General features: G+C 42.1%; 1 long non-coding RNA gene across 1 annotated transcript in view; it reads right to left on the reverse strand.

Annotated features, from left to right (window-relative positions):
- The window catches only part of LOC139031451 (uncharacterized), a 50,566-nt gene extending 37,568 nt beyond the window's left edge, over positions 1-12,998 (reverse strand). The window contains exon 1 of the long non-coding RNA XR_011483943.1: positions 12,509-12,998. This is a non-coding gene — a long non-coding RNA (uncharacterized lncRNA). The remainder of the gene's footprint in view (positions 1-12,508) is intronic.
- Between the last annotated feature and the right edge of the window lie 1,633 nt (positions 12,999-14,631).

Genomic DNA, 14,631 nt, shown 5'->3' on the forward strand with positions numbered 1-14,631 from the left:
CTGACTTGAAATTCAACATTCAAAAAACTAAGATCATGGCATCAAGTCCAACAGCAGACAGAAGCGGGAAAAGTGGAAGCAGTGACAGATTTTATTTTCTTTGGCTCCAAAATTACTGTGGACAGTGACTGCAGAAATGAAATTGAAAGACATTTGCTCCTTTGGAAGAAAAGCAATGACAAACCTAGAGAGCATATTAAAAAGCAGAGACATCACTTTGCTGACAAAGGCCCATATAGTCAAAGCTATGATTTTTCCAGTAGTCATGTACAGATGTGAGAGTTGGACCATCAAGAAGGCTGAATGCCAAAGAATTGATGCTTTTAAATTGAGGTGCTGGTGAAGACTCTTGAGAGTCCCTTGGACTGCAAGGAGATCAAACCAGTCAATCCTAAAGGAAATGAACTCTGAATATTTATCAGAAGGACTGATGCTGAAGTTCCAATATGTTGGCAGTACTGGAGGAACTGACTCATTGGAAGAGATCTTGGTGCCAGGAAAAAATGAAGGCCAAAGGAGAAGAGGGCAGCAGAAGATGCATATACACACATGTACACAACCCTGAATGATCCATGGCCTGACATATACCTTCTAATTTCCTCTTATAGATTGAATTCCCCCAAATTCCTGTATTGAAGCCCTAACCTTCAATACTTCAGAATATGACTATGTTTGGAGAGAGTGTCTTTAAAGAGGCAATTAAGTTAAAGGCCATTACAGTGGGCCCTAGTTCAATCGGACTGGTGTCTTATAAAAAGTGAGATTAAGACAGTCAGAGAGACACCAGGGACACGTACACACACAGGGTAAAAACCATGTTAGGAAACAGTGAGAAGACAGCTGTCAGGAATCAAGGAGAGAGGCCTCAGAACAAACAAACCCTGCTCACACCTGCATCTTGGACTTCCAGCCTCCAGAACTGTGATAAAGTAAATATCTGTTTAAGCTACCCAGTCGGTGGTACTCTGTTATGGCAGACCTAGCAAACTAGTACCTATTCTGTCCTTTAAGGCTTCTCTGTGTTATGGTTCAGTACTTTGATAAATTAACCTGTGATGACATTTTAATGGAGGTGATTATGTACTCAGCTGCTCGGTCATATCCAACTCTTTGTGATCTCCTGGACTGTAGCCCACAAGGCTCCTCTATCCATAGAATTTTCCAGGCAAGAATCCTGGAGTGGGCTGCCATTTCCTACTCCAGGGGACTTTCCTGACCCAGGCATTGAAGTCGTGTCTTCTTTGCCTCCCGCACTGGCAGGCACATTCTTTACCACTGCACCACCTGGGCAGCCCCATGGAGGTGATGGAGTCCCTCAAATTTCCCTCAGTTAATGTATCTAAACTTAAACACAAATCTTTAATGCCTAACCCCTAAAAGAGACTGGCAGTGAGGTAATATAGGTATTAGCTCAGCACCCCTCTTGCCTTCTTCCTGCTAATAATTGATTTTGCCTCTGGGAGCAGCTCCTCTTCTATTCCATCATAGTCTCTTGATCCTGGCAATGGGGGAGAGCTCTGTAACCTAGGCAGGTTCACTGAGAGAAGTTCCCTGACCATAGTGACTGTTCTAGAGATTGCACATGACCCAGGACAGGCCAATCAGAGACCTTCCCGAGGATTTTTCTCATTGTAGTGGCAAGGAAGTTATCCCCAAGCTGGTGGTGGCCATGTCCTCTGCCATGAGAGCATGCCAGGGAAGCAGGAAGGTGATGCGGGGTGCCAGCAGGAACTGGTCTCTCACATCCAATTGGCAGGATTTCTGAGCTGTCCTAATCCCTGTGGATCTCCCTTCAATTCTTTTACAAACTTAATAGCCTTCTAATAAGTCTCTCATTTAAAATGGTTTGAGCTGGTTCTGTCTTAGGTAAATAAGATGAATATGACTGTATTTCGAGGAGAAGGTATAATTTCAGTCAAATGATTACTTGGAACATTTCAAGTTCACACCCAAGCCTGATACTTTTCTCTTTCCTAGGAGGTAAGTTCCTCATCATTAGAAGTTTTCAAGCAGAGAAGGGATGTTCTGTGTCTGGGATGAACCAGAGGGAATTACTGCACTGGAGTTCAAAAGATTTAACTGGGTGGCAAGAATATTCTCAGTAAAATCATTGATCCTGCTGTGTACAGTGTCCTCTTTTCTCTTGAAAAGAAAAACAAAGTTGGAGGATCCACATTTCCTGATTTCAAAACTTACCACAAAGCTACAGTAATCAAAACAGTGTGGTACTGACATACGTATAGACATGTAGACCAGTCAAATAGAACTGAGAGTCCTGAGGGGGAAAAAAAGAATAAAGGGTCCTGAAAGAAACCCACATATAAGAGTGTCAAGAGTATTCAACAGGGAAAGAATAATCTCCTCAACAAATGATACTGAGAGAACTGGATATCCACATGTAAAAGAATGAAGTTGTCCCTTTATCTCACATCATATATAAAAGTTAACTCAAAATGTGTCAAAGACATAAACTTAACAGCTAAAACCATAAAACTCTTAGAAGAAAATTAGGAGTAAACTTTCATAACCATGGATTAAGCAATAGTTTCTTAAATATGACACTAAAAGCATAAACAACAAAAAAATGAGATAAATTAAACTTCATCAAAATTTAAAACTTCTGTGCTTCAAAGAATACTATCAAGAAACTAAAAAGATAACACAAAAATTGAAGAAAAAATCTCCAAACTGTATGCCTGACAAGGGACTTATATCCAGGATACAGGAAGAATTCTTACAACCCCCCCACCCCCCCAAAGAAGACAAATAACCCAATTAAAAACTGGGCAAAAGACTTGAATAGATGCTTCTCCAAAGAAGATATACAAATGGTCAATAGCACATGAAAAGATCCTCAACATCACTAATCATTAGGGGAATGTGATCAAACCACAATGAGATACTACTTCACATGTACTAAGATGGCTGTAATAAAAAAGATGAACAGTAACAAGTGTCAGAGAGGATGCAGAGAAACTGAAATCCTCACATATTGCTGATATGTAGCTGCTATGAGAAATGGTTTGGCATCTTCTTAAGCTAAAGCAGATTTATGATATGCTCCAGCAATATTATTCCTGAGCACATAACCAAGAGAACTGAAAATTTATGAATATGTATATTCATACATAAATATTCACAGCAGCATTATTTGTAAAGCCAAAAAAAAAAAAAAAACCCAACCCAAAGAAATAAATAATGGAAGAATGGATAAACAAACATGGCATATCCATACAATGGAATATTATTTGGCCATAAAAAGGAAGAAAGTTCTGATACATGCTGTAACATGGTTGAAGGTGGAAAACATTATGCTAAGTAAAAGTCAAATACAAAAGTCTACCTATTGTATGATTCCATTTACATGAAGTGTCCAGAACTGGCAAATCCATAGAAATAGATGGTAGATTGGTGGCTGGAGGGAAGAGGGAATGGGGAGCGACAATTAATGGCTATGGGACTTCTTTTCAGGGTGATGAAAATGTTCTGAGGAGCTGAATGTCTTCTCATGAATACTTGATTCTTATGGAATCAGATGGTATTTATTTCATTCTTTGCAACTTTTATGTCATTTTTAAATTTCTTTCAGGGATGAGGTATCTGATTAAAGTACTATTAGGAAAGTCATAATAAGCATGATTCATGGCTGCACTGCACTTTGCCTTTCTTTCTTGTATCTTACATGGGCCTGTCTAGTATATTTGTGAGTTTTATCAGTCTGGGTTTAGTTGGAGGAAAACACCAGAGAGCAACATGCTGGAATGTTCTCTGTGGCAGAACACAGCTTCTCTTTAACCCTGCTTTGTCCCAGCAGCATCTGCATCCACAGAAATGGGCCCCTATCTCACTTGCTCCTTCCAAATCATGGGCCAGGGCATGTGACCTGTCAGATCTGAACTCAAACCGGAAACTCTAGCTGTAAGTCTGGGAAATGTACTCTTCAGTTTTCCAGCCTATGAGATAGAGGAAGAGACCCTTGGAGGAGGCTGGGATACATGTGAATGGGGTCAATCCATCAGGACAATCAAGATCTTAACATTTCGGGACTTCCCTGGGAGTCCAGTGGTTAAAAATCTGCCACAGGAAACATGGGTTTGATTCCTGGTTGGGGAACTAAGATCCCAAATGTTACAGGGCAACTAAACCCAGGAACCACAACTACAAAGCTCATGTGCCACAAACCAGAGAGAAGTCCACGGGCTGCAACAGAAGATCCCATATGCCACAATGAGCATCTCATGTGCCGCAATTAGGACCTGATGCAGCTGAATAAATATTTTTAAAAAGATTTTAACATTTACTAAAATTGAAATAAATTTAACATTTAATACATTAAATTATATTTAACATGGTTCAATACTTACTTGAGTTAAATAACTGATGATCCTTTTTGTGTGTGTCTGTGTAAAATTTGTATTTGTTTTGTGAAGTGACTTTTTCCTATCTGTGGAGTCTAGAAATTGACCCCTGAAGCAGATCCTTGAAATCTGGAAGTGCTCATATCTGACGCTGAGCACTTTGCGTGGCTGACACTGAAGTGAATAACTGTTTTCTCTACAGGAAGTGAGACACTCCTGTGCATAATATATGGGAAGCAAGAGCTTCCTTGTATTCTCTTGAGCATAATGAGCACTTCCTGGAGGAAACAATATAACTTGATAAATTGAATATTTTTTTCAATTAAAGAACCAGCTGCTCATGAATAAACTCAGAAGCCAAGAAGTATTTGAGAAGATGGTTAACTTCATTAATAATTGAATAGTTCAAATGAGAGTGGCTTATGGATTGACAGCAATGAACAGGCTCAGGGGTGTTGGGAGTGGGAAGAAGCAGCCACACTCACAAACCACAGCTGGAGGCGTGAAAAAGTGCAAAGTTTTGGAAGAGAATCTGGTAGCCTACCAAAGTTTTAAATGTGTCTTCCTTGTAACCCAGCCATTCTATTTCTAAGGATATACGTTTCAGAAATAGTCTCACATAGTACAAACATATATTTAAAGAGATATTCTCTGACGCGCTGTGTTACTGTCACAAAAGCTTAGGAAAAATCCAAATGACTAGCAATGGGGTTTGGATAAATAAATATAACAAAATACCATGCAGCTAATGTAAAGAAAAGTAGATTCATAAGTGGTGATGTGAATGGATATGTGGACACTTCTGTAGGCACAGGGCTGGGGGTCTTGGTCTTTTGTCAAATGGTGATGCTATCCTTGTCTATGGCTATTTGGAACTGGTGAAATCCTGATTTAGAAAATATGGCACAGCAAGGCTTAGGTTAATTTTGTTATATAAGATAGTTTATAAAAACTGTATCAAGGAATTAAACTGAAAGAATGGGATATTCACCAGTCTTTATGTCTTCCATTAAGTCATGAGAAGTTTACTTACCTCTCAGCGCCTCAAGTGAGAAAGGAAACGCTGAACTTGAATGTCCTTGTCAATCATCTTGGGTTAAAAGAGGAGGGAGTGTTACCGTGGGGAGGGAGTAGGGACCCAGCTGTGGACAAGCTGATGTAAGCCCACCTCCACCTCTCCTCCCCTCTCCCCTGCCTGCCTAAGTTGAGTTGGAAGTGGGGGTTGGGAGTTCCACCTTTTGAAAGTTTCAAGCAGAAACGTCATCCACAGAAGGCTGAGGAGCCAATGTGGGTAAAATGCAATTTTCTTCATGTCACCTTGCACGGGAAATACAGGGACACTGCTTAACACCCCTCCTGACTACTGACTGTTTCTTGGAGTTCAGAAAATTTTCACATACTAAGTTAAAAAAAAAATTATATGGGGTTTGGAAAGCAGAAAGGAGTCTTCTTTGCTCTTTGGCCAAAAACTCCCTTAAGACAATGTTTTTTGTGGAACCACCACAAGAACATCTTAAAATAAAAAACAGCAAGTTGTGGAAGAGTTTATGATGAATGTTCCCATCTGTGATGACAACAACAATAAATCATAGAAAACAACATACACACTTTCCTATCAAAAGTACCCCATCCTGGAGAAGAAAATGGCAACCCTCTTCAGTATTTGTGCCTGGAAACTCATGGACAGAGGAGCCTGGTGGGCTACAGTCCATGAGGTTGCAAAAAAGTTGGACAGGACTTAGCAACTAAACAACAAAACAATAAAAATCGGTTCATTAATTGTAACAAATTAGTATTGTGTCATATTAACGTGCTATGTTAATAGGGGAAACTGAGTGTGAGGTATATGGGAACTCTGTACTATCTTCCCAACTTCTCTATAAATCTAAAACTTCTAAAAAAATTGTCTAGAAAATTTGAAAAAAAAAAAGTATCCCAGAAGAGTACATTCAAAACAGTGACTCTCTCCGACATGTGGGGGTGTTATGGGGTCCTGGTATTTAGGTCATACACAGGTAAGTATTATTACACAGTGCAACAGCTCTGCTCCCAGCAAACTTGGCCCAACAGGCTTGCTGCCTGTCAGTATGGCTTTTGCTTTGATAAGACCTTCAAATTCTGTTCTGGACAGCTTCCTGGTGAGTGGAGTGACCTTCCTTATCAGCTGAGAGCGCAGTCACCTGCTAATCCTAAGGTCCACCCATTCCTTGAAACAGCTCCTTCTAGGTTGGACCCTAGTACCTGAAATCCCACCATCTGATAACTGTCCCAGGGGAATTTCAGAAGCATCAGAAGAGGTTGGCTCTCAAGTTTCACCTTGTGGGCAACCTCTGCAGGTGGAAACCTGGTCCTACCCCAGACTTCCATAGGAAGTCAGCGCTAAGAACAAAAGTCACCAAGGACAGAAAAACCTCTGAGTAATGCTTTAGGGATCAATCTTAGCTTCCCTTTTTTCCATGTTGGTTTTGCATTTTTTATTTCAAGATAAACTATTTTCTCTTTTATTTCATTTTATTTGCTTATTTTTTAGAGTCCATGAAGGGAACACTTTAAAATAACGGGATGGTACTATCATCTGCCTGGCACACACCCCTTCTACTGGACAGTCAGGCAAATAAAGCTGGTGCTCCTCAGGGCTTCCTCTAGGAGGAGGGGGAATCTCAGTGGGTTCGTGATTCAGAGAACACAGACAGCTGAGTCGTGAACCTGGACTTGAGTTAGCTGGGTGGGGGTACCCAGACCTGGAGACCTAGATTGCTGTAACTCTGTGTGTGAGAGTCTGTATTAGTTCCCTGTAGCTACCATAACAAATTGCTACAAATCTAGGGCCTTAAAATAACAGAAATTTATTCTCGCACAGGAGACCAGAGGTCCAAAATCAAGTCATCAACAGGGCTGGTTCCCTCTGGAGGTTCTGAGGGAGAACCCATTCCATGCCTTTCTACTAGATTCCACTGGTAATCTTTGGCATCCCTTGGTTTGTAGATGCTTCATGCCAATCTCAGCCTCCATCTTTTTTTTTTTCTTTCATTTATTTTTATTAGTTGGAGGCTTACTACTTCACAGTATTGTAGTGGTTTTTGTTATACATTGACATGAATCAGCCATGGAGTTACATGTATTCCCCATCCCGATCCCCCCTCCCACCTTCCTCTCCACCCGATTCCCCCGGGTCTTCCCAGTGCACCAGGCCCAAGCACTTGTCTTATGCATCCTGCCTGCAAACTAGTACAGCTGCTATGGAGAACAATGTGGAGATTTCTTAAAAAACTGGAAATAGAATTGCCATATGACCCAGCAATCCCACTTCTGGGCACACACACTGAGGAAACCAGATCTGAAAGAGACACGTGCACCCCAATGTTCATCGCAGCACTGTTTATAATAGCCAGGACATGGAAGCAACCTAGATGCCCATCAGCAGACGAATGGATAAGGAAGCTATGGTACATATACACCATGGAATATTACTCAGCCATTAAAAAGAATTCATTTGAATCAGTTCTAATGAGATGGATGAAACGAGCCCATTATTCAGCCTCCATCTTTACCCGGCCGTCTTCCCTGTGTGTGTCTCAAATAGCCTTTTGCTTTTCTCTTATAAGGACATTTGTCATTGGGTTTAGGGCCCACTCTCAATCCAGGACAATCTCATCTTGAGGTCCTTAATTACACCCCAAGACTTTTTCCGATAAGGTCACATTTCATAGACTCCAGGGGTTTAGAATTGGACATAGCCTTTTGGGGGTCATCACTCAGCCCACTAAAGAGAGGGACACACTGGGATGGAAGATAGTTGCTGCTCTCATTGCCCTTCAAGTTACTGCAATTATTCATTGCATGTTGCAAAACTCTCTTTGCCTAGTAATTTGCATAACCTCATATCTGTAAAAGAGGTCCCAGCCCCTGGGGACTAAATTGCATTGTTTCAGCCAGTTCAGACCTTGCAGGAAGATGGGTGTGATGAAGCCCATTTGCAGGGGAAGTGGGGATGCTGAATGGAAGGAGAACTAGACGGGCGTTTGTGGGTAGGCGGCCAGCTCCTGAGGACTAGGGTCTTCTTGAAACCCCTCTCCTCCCCTCTGCTTGTTGTCAGACCCAGGCCCTTTTGCTGGTGGGGATCTCTCTCCCAAATGGGAAGATTGGATTTGGGTTTGTTCAGTGGCCAGAAACCCAGAGCCACTGCTTGGCATTCTTTTTGGGAGGGAGGTAGTGACAGAGAGGGCCTGGCCCGCAGCCAGAGTTCCTCTGTGAAACCGAAGCCTGGGTGACATGTTTGAGGGGCCAAGTGAACAGGAAGGAAGCTTTCTATGAGACACAGCAAGCTGGAAGCTGTCACTGGGGGAGATACTCCGGAATACCGCCTCTGAACCCCCACTGATAAGGGGGCAGGCCATTTTCTCATTATTGCTGGTTTTTGGTTTTATGTCAGCTTTCCTTTATTGAACCATGTATACCACTGAAATATAAAGAAATCACCAGAGTTTATAGGAAGATTACCAAGACTAATGTCATTAACTCAAAATGAGGCTTCATGAACTGAAACAATTCACCTTCATTTATCAGCACAGAAACGTAAATCTTTGAAAAGCTAAATAAAACAGTCTACTTAACTTCAAATCCTGTTCCATGAACATCTTTAACAATCATTTGACATAATTTTAGGTGCTATACGAATAGCAAATAATTTAACAACAACTTTAACAAAACGATTTCATTTAACTAAATTAAAAGTATAAAATTCTGGTCAGTTGTACTTCTTCTTTTTTTTAGTCAGATGGTAAAAGCTATAAATTATTGAGTTCCCTGCCCCCTAAACATCTGGAGTAACCCTGTATACAATAAAAAAATGTAAGTATAAAATGTTAAACTATTAATTGCATAAGGGAAAAATGTAGACTTCACCATAGCAAAGATGACTACTAGCTCTGGTTACCGTTAGATTCAACCACCATTCAGTCACTGAATATCTGAGTACCCACAACAAGCCTGGCACTATTCCAGGCACTGGGAGACAATGAACAACAACAAAAATAATAGTTTTTAATCATCATGGGACTTGCATTCTGCTGCGGGAAATAGACAAAAACAAACACAAAATAATAAGAATCAGAAGTGTGATAAATTCTATTAAGGAGACAAATAAAACTTTGCCACAGATTAGTCCTTGAAATGGAGAAGGAAATGGCAACCCACTCCAGTCATCTTGCCTAGAGAATCCTGTGGATGGAGGAGCCTGGTGGGCTGCTGTCCATGGGGTTGCGTAAAGTTGGACATGACTGAAGTGACTTAGCATGCATGCATGCATCAGAGAAGGAAATGGCAACCCACTCCAGTGTTCTTGCCTGGAGAATTCCAGGAACAGAGGAGTCTAGTGGGCTGCTGTTTATGGGGTCACACAGAGTCAGACATGACTGAAGTGACTTAGCAGCAGCAGCAGTCCTTGAAAGCTGGACTGTGGAATTCTAAAACCTAAAAATAAAAAATTCATGAAGAGCTACATCAAGATGACATAGATTCTGCAGACCTTTGCTAACATATAAGAAAATTACAGACACTGCCAGTGAAAATAGAGATCAATCTTTCATTGTCAAAGCCACGAATGGCATTACTTAGCAATACAATAGCCTCATAAGATAATTAACCTCACAGTTCCACAGAGTTAAAAAGTTTGTAAACACAATATTAAAAAAAAATAAAATTAACAGGTGCCTAAGGAGATAGGACAACCAAATATAATGTGGTATCCTAAATGGAGGGACTTCCCTTGGTCGTCCAGTGGTTAAGACTTCATGCTCCCAGTGCAGGAGGCCCAGGTTCCATCCCTGGTCAGGAAACTATATCCCACATGCCACAACTAAAGATCATGAATGCCACAACTAAGACCTGGTGCATCCAAATAAATAAATTTTTTAAAAAGAAGAGTAAAAAATATCCTGAATGGAATACTGAAATAGGAAAAAAAAAAAGAAGGAAATCTAAAAAGGCTACAGACTTTAGTTAATAATGTATCAAGATTGGTTCATTAATTGTAACAACTGTACCATACTAATGTAAGATGTTAATAACAGGGGAAACTGGGTGGGGCTATCTGCATGATCTTAATTTTTTTATAAATCTAAAACTGTTCTGAACAAAATCAAGTATACTTTTAAAAAATATATATAAGATGGCTTCAGGAATTATGGTGGAAGGAAGGGAAGTTAGTAAGAAACTTAAATTAAGAAATGATAAGCCATAAAATGTGAATTAAAATATAACTCAAAAGGGACTTCCCTGGTGGTCCACTGACTAAGACTCTGGACTCCCAATGGAGGCAGCCCCAGTTTGATCCCTGGTCAGGGGACTAGATCCCATATGCCACAACCAAGAGTTTGCATGCCACAACTAAAGATCCTGCATGTGACAATGAAGATAGAAGGTCCCTTGTGCAGCAACTAAGACCCAGCACAGCCAATAAATAAATATTAAAATACAACTCAAGAAATTCAAAGGAAACATGCAGATACTTAAGTTATGATCTCTATTCATTCTAAAATCTTTCTAGGACAGAGATCAATGGATTTTTCATACAAACTAAATAGCTCTGCATCAAAACACAGGACAGGCAATAATACCCTTGGAGTGCACAATAAGTATTTTAGATCCCTATTTAACAATAGTGACTAATAGACTATATTTTATGTATGGCACTGTCCTGAAATTGTCATAAAATGCCTGGACAAGAATCAACCTCATAGGTCTAACTACATTATTTCCTTCAAGAAACAAGTTTACTTATTCTGTGTTTTCCAAGTCTCCTGTAAATGTATCACACTTTGATAATTTAAAAAAAAAATAAAAATTAAAAACAGAATGAAACAAGTTTATATTTACTTTAAGAAAAAAAAGCAGATGAGACCTAGTCAGGGGGCAGGGAGAAAAGATCATGTATGAAAGGAGAAAAATTATTTCCCAGGTCTAACTGAAAGGAATACATAAGGCAGTACATACTTAAATCTAATTGAGATAACTAGATAATGAATGTATTCCTTCTCTATTACTCCTAATCCCAAAAGAAATCCTACAAAACAAAGATGTCCCTTATTCTAAAGTCTTCTCTTACAGATATCTTAAATATATAATTGGAAAATACTCATGAAGAAATGGAATAATTAACATTTCCCCAGTAATTCTTGTTTGCACCACTCTGAGGAGAATCAGATACTGCTTCGCGTTGAGACGAGAAAAAGGAGAGGAAAGGTATGAAAAATTCCAAGTAGACCAAGGAATTACACTGCACCATGACTTCCCCTGTGGTCCAGTGGCTAAGACTGCACACCCAATGCAGCGAACCTGGTTCAATCCCTGGTCAGGGAACTAGATCCCACATTCCCTGCCACAACTAAGACCCAGAGCAGCCTAGTAAGTAAAATAAAAATAAACAATTTTTTTTAAATTGCATCTGGCACAGATTGGGAAAAGCATCAACGCTGCCGAAAGAACTGTCAAGGATGCAAGTCAAGAGAAGGAAAGGAGGTTTTCCAACAGGCCACAGCCTAATCCCACGGGTAAAAATCGCCACTGCCCCCACCGCTCCCTCATTCCCCAACCACTCCATCCTCAAGTCGCCTCCAATCCAAATATACATCCTCCATGGTTGGTGCTTTTAGAGGCTAAGTCGTGTCCACTCTGCATTGCAGGCAGATTCTTTACCGACTGACAAGGGAAGCCACATCCTCCATAACCCACACCAGCTCCCCATCCAGGTGGAAACAACCCAAGTAGCCCCCAGGACCTCCACTTCCCTCCTTCCACAAGACTCTGGGGCCAAGGCTCTGGGGAAGGCAGAGCGCAGACCGCACCCTCCCTGAAGGACGAAGAGGCCGGATTCGGAGGGGGGGCTTCCCGGGTGGGCCTCACGGAGCTGACCAGCCGGGCTAAGAGCCAGGAGCTGGCTGGGTTTCGGGCAGGGAGCGGCGGTGAGTGAGCCCACGTGCCCGGAAGGGACGCTCGGGCGGCGGGGGCTGGGCGCGGGGAGGCCCCGGTGGCGGGAAAGGAGCCGGCGGAGCCGGGGACGCGAGGTCGAAACCCGCCGGCGGCCGAGAGGGGTGGGTGGACGCGGACGGCGGCTGGGGGTGGAGCCCGGCGCTGGGAAGCCGCGCACTCACCGCGCTGCGCCCCCGCGAACGCCGGCTGGAATCTCCTCAGCGGCGTCCGGAGGTCTCCGCCCGCGGACGGGAGGGAGCCGGGGGAGCTGCCGCCGCCTCAGCCCGCGAGGCGTCCCGCGCCGACGCTGCTCCCGCGCGCCGACTGAGAGGCTCGCGGCAGGGCGGGCGCCGAGCTCCCGCGGCCCCTGCAGGCCGGGCGGCGGGCGCGGCTGAGGGCAGGGCTCCTCTCTACCCAGGCTGGCAGCCCTCGGCGTCGTCCGGCACCGAGCGGGGCCTGCGGCTAGGAAAGGAAGGAAGGAGCGGCTTCCAGCAGCCAGGGGCGCTCTCGGGGTCCCGAGGCTGGAATCGCTGCCTCCTCAGTGTCTGGTCGCGACACCGCCGTCTGCGCGGCGAAGCCTCGGCGGCGGCCGCCAACTGCGCCCCGCGGAGCGAGTGTCTGGTTATTGTTTCTATTCTTACAAAGTCCTTCATCCAGATTTAGTTATCTACCTTTTTTTCCCCAAGTTTTTTCGTTTGCTTTTTTTTTTTAAGTGGAATTATTATACGTAATGCTCTAATGCGTCTGGAAAATATTTTACAGTATAAAGTGTAGATCTAAACCGATCCTCCTCCGATTTCTGGCCAGTTTCTCCAACATCATTTACTGCATCACCAGTCCCCTCTTCTTTTTGGTTTGTGAGCTTTCTTTCTCAATAAATTTGTGTATTATTTTGTATGGCTTCAGAGCTTATTTTTTTTCTTGATTGATTTGCCCATTAGTTCTTGTGGATGCAGCCTGATTTACTTCTTTGTTTATAATACATTTACTATCTAGCAGAGAAAACCCCCTCCTCATGTTATTTTTCTTTTCCAAAAATTTGTAAACTCACTTGCTACTTTTCCAGTGATATATGGCCAGGGACATTTTTGTCAATTTAAAAATTCTGTGTCAATTTCTTTTGAATTTTAACTGGATATATGATGGATTATGAATTAACAGAGTTGACATTTTTTTCATGGATGTTTCTAAATTTTCTCACATCTTTTATATCATTTATGGTTCTCATGCATTTCTTCTTAGGGGTAACTAGAATATTTAAAAATTGCTATCGTGGCTAGGATATTTTCTTCTATTTTATATCTTCTAATTGGTTATATAGAAATACAGTAAGTAGAAAATTAAGTAACAGTGAATAGAAAAATGACTTTTTTGGTGTACATTTATTTGGCACACAAACTCTTGTGTTATTCTGAGTTTTTAGTAGGTTCCAATTTTCTGGCTGTATTTTTACAAGTGATAACAATATTGTCTTCCTATATCTATATCTGTATCATCCATATCTATAAAGGATTTCAATATGAAATGAATGAAAATATGAAATGGAGAACCTCACACATGTGCCCTCAGAATAACAACTTCAGAACAGAGAGTCTGGGACTTCCCTGGTGGTCCAGTGGTTAAGAATCCACCTTGCATTGCAGGGGACTCAGGTTTGATCCCGGTTTGGGGAGCTAAGTTCTCACATGCTGTGGAGCAATTAAGCCCACATGGCAACTGCTGAGGCCACATCACAACTAGAGAGTCAGTGTGCCCCAAGGAAAGATCCAGTCTGAACTTAAGTATTTTTTTAAAAAAAGAGAAGAGAAATTGGTTTCCATTAAATGTCTGATTTACAGGAGACTGAGACATCTTACCAATGAACATTTGTCAAGAATCTCTCCCTGTTCTCAGGCCAATAAGCCTACTGCTTGGTCTCTGGCTGGACTTCCCCGTCTTTGCACTCCTTGCCCATAAATAGACTCCTTCCCAAACCTTCAATTAATTCAGCATGTACAGCATGCATTTCCCAAATTGCAATTCCTCTGCTACTCTCAAATCTAAAGTTTCTGGTAATTTGAGATTGCCTCAGTTTACCTCCTTATTTAGGTTGACATTCCATGGTGTCGGAAGTGGGATCCAAGGGAGAGCACCTCAGGAGGGACAGTGACTCTCATCATTGAGCAAGTACCTGTGCTGGGCCCCTTGTGCTCAATGCTTCTTAGAGTCACCTCTTCTGGCTTGATGAGTCTGCTCTTGGGTTTCAGGCTCCCTCCCTTAGGTCAAGCTCTCCAGATTTATTTAGGATTTGGATAAGGACAGATTG

The sequence above is a fragment of the Odocoileus virginianus genome, chromosome 27 (assembly GCF_023699985.2).
Source record: "Odocoileus virginianus isolate 20LAN1187 ecotype Illinois chromosome 27, Ovbor_1.2, whole genome shotgun sequence".
Taxonomy (NCBI): domain Eukaryota; kingdom Metazoa; phylum Chordata; class Mammalia; order Artiodactyla; family Cervidae; genus Odocoileus; species Odocoileus virginianus.